This window comes from Convolutriloba macropyga, chromosome 9 (assembly GCF_964194025.1).
Source record: "Convolutriloba macropyga chromosome 9, txConMacr16.3, whole genome shotgun sequence".
Taxonomy (NCBI): Eukaryota; Metazoa; Xenacoelomorpha; order Acoela; family Convolutidae; genus Convolutriloba; species Convolutriloba macropyga.
Genome location: NC_134476.1, coordinates 44865620 through 44877767, shown reverse-complemented (window position 1 = coordinate 44877767; position 12148 = coordinate 44865620).

Genomic DNA, 12148 nt, shown 5'->3' with positions numbered 1-12148 from the left:
TCAGAAATTTTCTTTATTTTTAAGAAGCAGTTTGGTTTCAGATCTAAGCACAGAACAATTGATGCACTAGCTGAGCTAACCGAAACTGTTCGCATGAGACAACAACATTCGACCATAGTTAGTTTCCTTTTGGATTTAAAAAGGCTTTTGATACCATCAATCATACAATTCTTTTGGAAAAGCTGGAGAGATATGGGATTAAAGGCAACTGCTGGAAATGGTTTAACTCTTATCTGAGTAATAGAATGCAGCAAGTTGTAATTAATGGTACTTTTTCTGATTGGTGCGAAATAAAAACCGGTGCTCCTCAAGGATCGATTTTGGGCCCTGTTCAGTTTTTAATTTATATAAACGACCTTCCTTCAGTCTGTAAATATGTTGAAATTTTATTTTTTGCTGACGATACTAACATAGAAGCAGTTGGTTGTTCTGTTGAAAATATAAAGTCAGATTTAGATAGCATAAACTTTTGGCCTGAGAGTAACAAACTTGTACTTAAGCTTAGTAAAACAGTTCAACTTAACTTTAAAAAAAGCCCAGCCGATCTTAGTTTCAACTTGAACAAAACTGACATCAAAGTTGAGCATTACTGTAAATATCTTGGGGTAAAATTAGATATTAAGTTCTCCTTTCGAGCTCAAATCGATCATGTGCAAATTAAATTAAGTAAACTGTGGTACACTAGAGCAGAACTCAGACATTATGTTCCTCGGAATCAACTAATTTTTTTACTGCAATTCAAATGTGACACCACTAACTCAATATGGTGCCTTGGTTTATGGTTGGTGTACGTACTTAGCGCTTCTACCGATCTACCTATTGCAGAAAAAAATTTTAAAAGTAATATATTTTTAGAAAAAGGCGATCACTGCAATGATATTTTTATGAGGCACTCGTTATTGACTATCTAGGAGCTACACTTAAACGAATTAATTAAATTTTTTCTGAAATCAATCAATGGCCTACACCAACAATATTTTTGCAACAATTTCTTTCAATTTAAATCGAACGAGCCGAAAACTAGAAGTGGGATTCTTAACTTGCTATAGGAACCGTTTTGTAAAAAAGAAGTTGGAGCGCAATTCAATACGTTTTAGAGGTGCTAAACTATATAACAAATTAAAGATAATGCAGATAATTCCCGCTAATTTAGAGAAAGGTAGTCAAGCTGAAGTGACAAGTTTCTGTCATAAATTGAAAAACTCATATCTGGTGTCGAACTATGAGCTAATTTGATTCGTTTTTAACTGAAGTGAACAACAATATTGAACATGTGCTACTCTAGTTTATTGAATTGATATCCTATTCGAATAATTTGTTTGCTATATTATGCATGTATTTAACGAACGTGTATCAAGTCATCGTTGTCAATAATTTATTGGGCAAATTGAAGAAGATCGCTCTGATCTCGTTATTTGTCCACGTTGCTTGTTTATTTACATCTATTCAACAACGAATTTAATTCTTTCTTTCTTTTATTTACCCTAAGCTTAGCACCAACTTCACAACGTGCTCTATTGACGATCTGTGGGTAGAAAATGAAACCAGGAAATCGCAAACTGTTTGAAAGCGCAAATCTCTGCTACAGCCATTAATTGCATCAACCTATTATTGCATCAGACCTTAATTTATTTCTAAATAAGTCTTAAAATACTCCTAAAGGTCTATAAAAAGCAAGAGTTAAAACGTCGACAAAAATTGCGAAAAGTTTTTTACACGAGAACTACAAACCCATTTCTAAAAGCTTTTCTATCAAAATCACTGGATGAACTCTTCCATAGCAAACTGTTGAATATGACACCAAGAGATACAGGAGAGATCTATCGAACCCTCCATTTAGCTCCAAATTCTCAACAACAGATGCCTGAATGAATTCCACACTGAAGTGGTCAGAGGTCAAATGGAAAAACAATAATGCATCCACACCGCCAAAAACTGATATCACCAGTAACAAAACTTTATATAAGCGGACGAATTTAGGCTCAGTTAGTGCCATAGCAATTTAAAAGAATTTTCTGTATAACAGAATACAACACAGAAAAAAAAAACAAAGAAATTGCTTTTCATTTGTTTTTTTTCTGTATAACAGAAAAAAAAACAATTGAATAGCAATTTTAAGCCATTGCAAAAGCATTGCACAGCAATTTTAAACAACTTAGATAGTGCAATATGTCAACGACAAATGGATCTTGATTTTCAGGTTAAAAAACGATTATACTGCAATAGCAAAACTAGAGGTCACTTTAGAAATTGTCTCGGAAGAAAATGAATCGCTTGGTTTGACTCTCAATGCATCAGACTAATTACTTCACTTTTTTGTAACAAAACCATGTACCAAAACCCAAGGAACTGTAGATTTTTTATTAATGGCAAACCGACTATTAAATTTACGCACTTGAAATACTTGGGGGTTTATACATACAAAAAGCTAACATATCGATAGCAAAATCACAAATGCTCTGAAAAAAGGCCCGAGGAAAATTAACAGAACAGTCGGAAACGAAAAAAAATTATATTATTGAATAATCTTGTACTATGTTATTTAGTAAAGATGTACTGTGTACTTGCGGCTGATGTTTACGCACCCATAAAAAATTATCGAGGCTACAGCCCCTGAATTAAATTGCTCTGACTGTCATTCCAGAGCAATTTTTCCCATATTTGTCGGTTTATTTTTATGAAGTATGCATTACAGAAACTGTTTCGGAGGCATAAAATCATGATGTGAAGGGAGGTTCCTATAGTTCGTGACTGAGATTTTGTTTATTGTATTTTTTGGAAAAATTGAGTTTGTTTATATATATATATAAATAGTTGAGGGGTTACTCAAAAGATGCGCTAAACATTAGTGCGAGGTTCATATTGTTCATGTTCTTTAGCGCGCCGTAACTTAAAGTTCCCTCTTTATTTGTTTTTGTTGATGCCAATCTTCATATCAAGGACTCGTCTATTAGGTGTCATCAATTAGCTTGAGGTCACTGAGAATTTCCGCTGTTCATGAAGAACCTCGTTGCGGTTTGAGATATTCAGCCGGGATGTCGAAGTGAATTCAGCAGAGTAGCGGAAGCTTGCTTAAAATATGCCTTTTGTCAGTTTATATAGTACATAGTACAAGATGTAGGATTAGAGCCCCGACCTCTTGAGATCAATTCCCTCACCTCGACGAAGCTATTAAACACTCGGCTATCATAGAACTGTTATCGAGTCTATAACAAGCACTTTTGTTTGAACACCAAACTTTATTTCGGAGTGAGAGCAATTGAAATCACTCAAAAATCAAGAAGTGCGTGAAAGTCACTTGAGAAGTCAGAGATTATTGTAGAAAAGCGCAAAACGGTCAGGCAAAAATTTGCATAAATAAGACACAATTTTACAATAATTTCATCTCATTCAAGAGCAATTAAACATGGCATGAAAAAGACCACAGCACTAATGACTGCTACAAACTTTATTTGAGAGCAATTAATAAATAAACCTTAGCACCAATTGAAAGGAAATAACTTTTGCAAGGTTCTTATTCTTAGCTGTTACGACCGCACACAAATTAGTAGACTCCTTTTAGCTCCAAGCCTCGGGGAGCTTTAAAACAATGCACAGCGACGCCGAGGCTATATTATCCTATATGCCAATAATGGGAAAGCCGTTAACGCGTCACTACCAATAGCATAAAAGACTGCGACTCGACTGGCTAATTAGCCCAACTCATCACGAAAATACTAAATGCTTTTAACGCATAACTGAGTACCATTGGGTTAGCTCAATTTGGCTTAGCTAAACATTGTTTTGAAGCGTTTTTGTGGAATTTCCAATATTAAATGGAAAAACAAGAATGTAACCACAGCACCAAAAACTGATTTCACCAGTAACACAACTTTATATAAGCAGACGAATTTAGGCTCAGTTAGTGCCATAGCAAAAGGAAATTTCTGTATAACAGAATACAATAAAAAACAATTGAATAGCAATTTTAAGCCATTGCAAAAGCATTGCAAAGCAATTTTTAACAACTTAGATAGTGCAATATGTCAACGACACATGGACCTTGAATTTCAAGTTAAACAAAAATGATTATAGTGCAATAGCAAAAAACTATAGGTCACTTTACTTAAACTAAAGCTCACCGACTATTAAACTTACGCATGTGACATACTTGGGGCTTTATACATAAAAAGCATAAAAATTTATACATAAACAAAAAGCTAACACATCGATAGCAAAATCACAAATGTTCTGAAAGAAGGGTCCGAGGAAAAGTAACAGAACAGTCAGAAACGAAAAAAATTATATTGAAAAATCTTGTACTATGTTATTTTTTTATGATGTACCGTGTAAATCTTGTACTAGGTACTATATACTATTTTGTACTATAAAATAATCTGATTTTCTTCTCGATGTCTTTCCAATCAAAAGTTAATTTCCCTTGGAAAAAAATCGCTGAAGGCAAATAAATTTCTTACAAATACTATTTTCTCATAAAAAACTTCTGTTGCATGTCTGGAAAATAAGAAACGATAAAACAAAAACGATTGAAATGATCAACTACAGCACATTAACTACCGACGCTCATTCGAGTCAACTAAGCAAAAGACATTTCTATCAGTGTAAAAAACTTTTTTAACAAGTTCACAAAAATTTCGGATTTCTAAACGGACAAAAGGCATATTTTAAGCAAGCTTACGCGACTCTGCTGAAGTCACTTCGACATCCCGGCTGAATATCTCAAACCGCAACGCAGTTCTTCATAAACAGCGGAAATTCTCAATGACCTCCACTTAATTCATGACACCTAATAGACGAGTCCTTGATATGAAGATTGGCATCAACAAAAACAAATAAAGTGGGAACTTTAAGTTACGGCGCGCTAAAGGACATGAACATTATGAACCTCGCACTAATAATTAGCGCATCTTTTCAGTACCCCCTCAACTATATATATATATAAACAAACTCAATTTTTTCAAAAATAAAATTCAAAACTCAGGCACGAACCAGAAGAACCTTCCTTCACATCATGATTTTATGCCTCCAAACAATTTCGAAACAGTTTCGGTGTTGCATACTTCATAAAAATAAACCGACAAACGTCGGAAAAATTGCTCTCGTATGACAGGCGGAGCAATTTAATTCAGGGACTGCAGCCTCAGTATTTTTTTCTTTATGGCTGCGCAAACATCAGCCGTAGGTAGGATTCGAGCCCCGACCTCCTGAGTCCAATTCCCACACCTCGGCGGAGCTGTTAAACACTCGGCTATCATGGAACTGTCATCGAGTCTATAACAAATACTTTCGTTTGAACAACAAACTTTATTTCGGAGTGAGAGCAATTGAAATCACTCAAATATCAAGAAGTGCGAGAAAAAGTCACTTGAGAAGTCAAAGATTATTCTAGAAAAGCGCAAAACGGTCAAGCAAAAAAATTGTATAAATAAGACACACGTTTGCAATAATTGCACCTCATTCAAGAGCAATTAAACATGGCATGAAAAAGACCACAAGACTAATGACTGCTTCAAACTTTGTTTGGGAGCAATTAATAAAATAAAACATACCCGGCAGATTGCCGGAAAATAGCCGCCGTTGATTCCAATAAGCATGATTGGGATTGAAAGAATAGAAGATATCGAAAAAAAAGATTTTTTGTACAAAAACAATTTTTAAGTCCGATTTATTCTGATGGCATTTCGTAGTTGAACATACTTCTGTTTTTTAGAGAGAAGCTACAGGGGCTACTATCAATACCAATAAGCATAAGAGATGGTAACTAAGACTTATAGGAACGACGTTCAAATAGCGGGCATCTAAAATTGGGCTTTATGGGTTTATCCCGTTTCTATTTCCGACTTCAATTTTTATTCTGATTCTGTTCATTTTGAATTGCTTTGCTGAGCAACTGATATTCAAATTCACTTTTAGCAGAATGAGAGAAGAGAGAAACTAGCCTAGAGAAGTCAAAAAGATTTCACTCAAAATGCTGAAAAAGCAGCAAAATGGTAAAGCGAAAAAAAGTTCGACGAAGTAAAAAAAAACATAGCAGGACAAGTCCTGACGTACAATTCAAAGAATTTTCATCGACTAAACAATAAACTAGACCTAGAACGGACTAGCACTGAATTGGGAAAGCCAATTCTAAAAAAATCAGATAAAAACTTTTAAAAAAACTGAAAATTAATGTCAAAATTCCGCATGTGAACAAAAAGCCACTAGCGAGAAAAGGAAATTTGGTTCAGACAAAGAACTAGGCCTAGAATAAAATATGAATGGATTGGGAACAATTAGAAAAAAATCCGATCGAAAAAATCGAAAAAACATTAAAAATTGAAGTGAAATTGCCGCATGTGAACAAAAAACCACTAGCGAGAAACCCAATTTTTGTTCAAACACCGTTTTCTCACTCTACTTTAAAATTAGAGCGAAAAAATTTCACGCCGCAAAACCACTCGCTTTTTCGCTCCACTTCCTGTTTCGGTGTGACCAAAATCACTACTCCAATTTGACTTCAAAAATCATGAAAATGTGTGAACAGATCTTGAAAAAAAAACATAGCCGGAAGAATTCCGGAAACGACTCGAAGGAAAAAACTAACGCCCCTAACAATAATAAAACTTATTTTACTAATTGACCACAATAACTAACATAATGCTTATCCTACTGAATAACCCTTGTCACTTTAAAACAAGAAAATGAAAATTAACTGACCAGAAAAGACGATAAAGCACGTGATAAAATTTTTACATTGAGTTGCAAGTTTAAAAAAAAACACTTTTTTTGCGAAAGCACATTCAATAGGTTTAGTTTTATTTCGTTGAATCACTGCTATTTGAGACAAAAACCCAACACAATTTTCAAGTAGAATAAACGAAGGTAAAAGAAAGGAAATGAAAAACAAAACCAAAAATATTCTCTGTAAAAAAAACAAAAATTAGCCACAAATTATGAATCAAATACCATTATGCTGAATTCAAATCATTCTTTCAAAAAACTTTTAATACTACATCTGGTCAAGTGTCCACCAATCCAAACCATTGTCTATTTAAAAAAGTAAAAACGAAGAACGAAAAAAATAGAAAAAAAGTTAGAGATTAAAAAAAGCGAAAAGTTAGTGATATTTGTCAATGAAAACCGCACTAAATATATTCCAACAAAACCTAGAAAAGCTCCTATCAAAAGCTTAAACACTAAAAAGTAGCAAAAAGCAGACAATCAGAAGATTTCAGCAAAAATTCCAAAAAAAACACGAAAATTTGCGGAACTCTTCATAAAAGTTACTCAATTATCTTTAACAAAATGACTCAAAACTAAAATCAAAATCATCAAAACGCATGAAAAACAATTAATTTGGACTATATGCATCCCCAAATGCTATAAAAAAATTGAAGAACACCAAGGGCATTTAAAAAATCATAGAAAAAATTGAGCTTTTTTTTATTTCACGGGAGCACATAGACCTTAAAAACGTTAATTGGAGCAAATATAGCACTGGAAGACTTCTAAAACAATAAGAAAGTCGAATAGGTTGAAAAATTTCTCTAAGTTTGGAAAAAAAGCGAAAAACAGCAAAAAATTAAGAAAAATAATTCAATATTTTTCAGTTTATTGTCATTTTTCTAAACCACAAAATCGTTTAAAACCTAAGAAAATGTAATCACTTGGTACCTAAAAGCTCAGTAACTAAACTGCGTCCATTGAAAGCCCATACAAAGCATTATAACAATACAAAACGCAAAAAAAAGCTAAAATTTGCCTAAAATTCAGCAAAATAGCTGAAAAACCAGCAAAATGGTATAAAATTCTTACTAATGACCAGAAACCTACGAACCACTATTAAAACAACCCTAAGCATCACACAATATCATAATCAGACTTCTAAACCAAAAAAATTAACAAAAAAATGGTTTTAAAAAGCCGCATGTGAACAAAAAAAAATTCGCTCGCTTAGAGAAAATTTTTTCACACATCAATTTCGCGCTCTCTCAAAAACAGCGGTATGAACAAAAATCACTCTCTTTTCGCTCCGCTCTTCACTTTTGTTCAGCACAAAAACCACTCCAAATTTTTTCACGGGTTTCATTTCCCGCTTTAAAAATCACTCCAATAAAATTGATTAAAAAAAGGACTTCTCCAATACTCCTCTTCGAGTCGTAAAAAAGACAGCGCCCCAATACAATTCAAATTCTTTGAATTGTAAAAAAAATAGGAGCGCTATAATAGCCGGCTGAGAAGACGAGGGCGGCTATTAATAAACCTTACCACCAATTGAAAGGTAATAATACCTTTTGCAAAGTTCTTACTCTTAGCTGTTGTTAAGAAAATCTCAACCGCACACAAATTAGTAGACTCATTTTAGCTCCACGCCTCGGGGAGCTTTAAAACAATGCACACCAACGCCGAGGCTATATTATCCTATATGCCAATAATGGGAAAGCCGTTAACGCGTCACTACCAATAGCATAAAAGACTGCGACTCGACTGGCTAATTAGCCCAACTCATCACGAATATACTAAATGCTTTTAACGCATAACTGAGTACCATTGGGTTAGCTCAGTTTGGTTTAGCCAAACATTGTTTTGAAGCGTTTAGACACTTTAACATGGTGCTTTTCATGGTCATTTTTAAATATACAGATTGAGACAGAAAAATAACATTACTCAATAGTTCTGAAAAAGTTAAGCTACATTTCTTTATCCGCAGGCTTGCATCGTTCAGTCCAATTTTACTCATTATGCGTACAGTTGTCTATAGCCTTTTTCAAAACAGCTCAATTGAATTTTTATTGAAATTTCTTAGTTATTTAATCCATTTTATTAGTTTCAATAACAGTAAACAGATATCTAAAAGATACTGGAGAACAAATCAATAACGAAATTGTCAGCATAATGACTGAATTTGAAACATTAACATCTATTGTCAACTATTGCACTATGGCAAAACAGAACTATTAACAAGTAGAGAACAATAAACAGGCATCTATCAATAGAAGAAACAATCGCCCATATGAAAATTATTAATACAATTTTTCAACAGTGAAATTAATCAAGATAAATATATTGATTGGCAGCTTCGGATGTTGCACACACACAAAACAAAATATAAAAATTAAACTGATTGTGGAGAGTGATTATGATAGATCACATTCATCGACGCAATTACCTTGCCAAGTCGTGCAAAATTACATCAATATTAGTGAGGTACTTGGTTTAAAAATTCTCAGACATTTCTCAGAACAATGCTGCGAGATCTTTGCAAGTGAAGCATCCCCATTGCACGATTTGCCAGGTAATTACCCATTAAGCATCACCATTGCAGGAACATCCGCAAGATTCTTCAATTATGTCAAACCTAAGCTTGACACAACTTGAAAATCAATTCGAACAGAGAACAAATAACAAAAACAAACTTGAGATATGAACAAACATAACGCAAACTAAATTTAACGAATCTTAAGATCATGTTTACAACACTTTTATATGCCGAGAGTTCGCTGTTTCAGACAAAAATTTGGAACTGTTTCGCTACCCTCCAAACTGTTTCGCTATGTAGGAGTGTCATCATTCTAGTAGGTTCTAGTGCAGAAAGAATTTTTGATCTAAAGGGTGTGTGAAAAAAGTACTCAATAAGTAGTCAAATTTTGCGTTCAAGAAACTAAATAAATGTTTTTCAAGAAAAATCTCTTTCAATGTAGTCAAGGACTTATTCCAATGATTCGAGCTTCCATGTAGGAGCGTCATCAATCCAGTAGGTTCTAATACAGAAAGAATTTTTAATCTCAGTGGTCTTCGAAAAAAGTACTCAATACGTTGTCAAATTTTGCGCTAAAAATCTAACTATATGCATTTTCAAGAAAAATGTTTTTCACTGTAGTAAAGGACTTATTAAAATGATACGAGGTTCTATGTAAGAGCGTCATGATCCTAGAAGTTTCTAATGCAGAAAAGATTTTAGAACTAAGATGTCTACGAAAAAATTTCTTAATACGTTGGCAAACTTTGCGCTCAAGGTACTAAAAATATGCATTTTCAAGAAAAATGTTTTTCAATGTAGTCAGGGACTTATTCAGATGAGTCGAGGTTCTATGTAGGAGTGTCATCATTCTAGTAGGTTCTAATGCAGAAAAAAATTTTTAATCTCAGTGGTCTACCAAAAAAGTACTCAATACGTTGTCAAATTTTGAGCTCAAGAAACTAAACAAATGCATTTTTAAGAAAAATGTTTTCAATGTAGTCAAGGATTTATTCAAATGATACGGCGTTCTATGTAAGAGTGTCATAATTCTAGAGGTTCCTAATGCAGAGAGGATTTTAGAACTAAGAGGTCTACGAAAAAAGTACTAAATACGTTGTCAAATTTTGCGCTCAAAAAACTAACTATATGCATTTACAAGTAAAATGTTTTTCAGTCTAGTCAACGACCTACTCAACTGATTCGAGGGTCTATGTAGGAGTGTAATCATCCAAGTAGCTTCTAAAGCCGAAAAACTTTTTGATCTAAGTAGTTTACAAAAAAAGTGCTCGATACGTTGTCAAATTTTGCGCTCAAGAACCTAACTATAAGCATTTTCAAGAAAAATGTCTTTCAGTGAAGTCAAGAACCAATTCAAATCATTCTAGAATTTATGTAGGAGTGTCATCATTCTATAAGTTTCTAATGCAGAAAGAATTTTTGAACTAAGTGGTCTACGAAAAAAGTACAAGTTGTCAAATTTTTCCCTAAAGAAATTAAACATACGCATTTACAAGAAAATTGTTTTTCGATGTAGTCAAGGACTTATCCAAACGATTCGAGGCACTATGTAGGAGTGTCATCGTCCGGGTAGGTTCTAATGCAGAAAGAATTTTTGATCTAAGTGATCTATGAAAAAAGTACTCAATACGTTGTCAAATTTTGCGCTGAAGAAACTAACTATATACTTTTTCAATGCAGTCAAGGGATTATTCAAATGATTCAAGGTTCTAAGTAGAAGTGTCATCATTCTAGTAGGTTCTAGTGCAGAAAAAATTTTTGATCTAAATGGTGTGTGAAAAAAGTACTCAATAAGTTGTCAAATTTTGCGTTCAAGGAACTAAAAAAATGTTTTTCAGGAAAAATGTTTCTCAATGTAGTCAGGGACTTATTCAAACGATTAGAGGGACTATGTAGGAGTGTCAACGTCCTGGTAGGTTCTCATGCAGGAAGAATTTTTGATCAAAGTGATCTACGAAAAAAAGTACTCAATACGTTGTCAAATTTTGCGCTGAAGAAACTAACTATATGCTTTTTCAATGTAGTCAAGGACTGATTCAAATGATTCGAGGTTCTATGTAGGAAAGTCATCATTCCAGTAGGTTCTAGTGCAGAAAAGATTTTTGATCTAAATGGTGTGTGAAAAAAAGTACTCAAAAAGTTGTCAAATTTTGCGTTCAAGGAACTAAATAAATGTTTTTCACGAAAAATTTTTTGCAATGTAGTCAAGGACTTATTCAAATGATTCTAGAAAGAGAGTCATAATCCTAGAAGTTGCCAATGCAGCGAGGATTTTAGAACTAAGAGGTCTACGAAAAAAGTACTAAATACGTTGTCAAATTTTGCACTCAAAAAACTAACAATATGCATTTTCAAGAAAAATAATTTTCACTCTAGTCAAGGACCTACTCAACTGATTCGAGGGTCTATGTAGGAGTGTAATTATCCTAGTAGCTTCTAATGCCGAAAAACTTTTTGATCTAAGTAGTCTACGAAAAAAAGTGCTCAATACGTTGTCAAATTTTGCGCTCAAGAACCTACCTATAAGCATTTTCAAGAAAAATATTTTTCAGTGTAGTCAAGAACCAATTCAAATGATTCTAGAATTTATGTAGGAGTGTCATCATCCTATAAGTTTCTAATGCAGAAAGAATTTTGTAACTAAGTGGTCTACGAAAAAAAAGTACAATAAGTTGTCAAATTTTCCCCTAAAGAAACTAAAGTTACGCATTTAAAAGAAAAAATTTTTTCGGTGTAGTCAAGGACTTATCCAAACTATTCGAGGCACTAGGTAGGAGTGTCATCATCCTGGTAGGTTCTCATGCAGGAAGAATTTTTGATCTAAGTGATCTACAAAAAAAAGTACTCAATACGTTGTCAAATTTTGCGCTGAAAAAACTAACTTTATGCTTTTCAATGTAGTCAAGGACT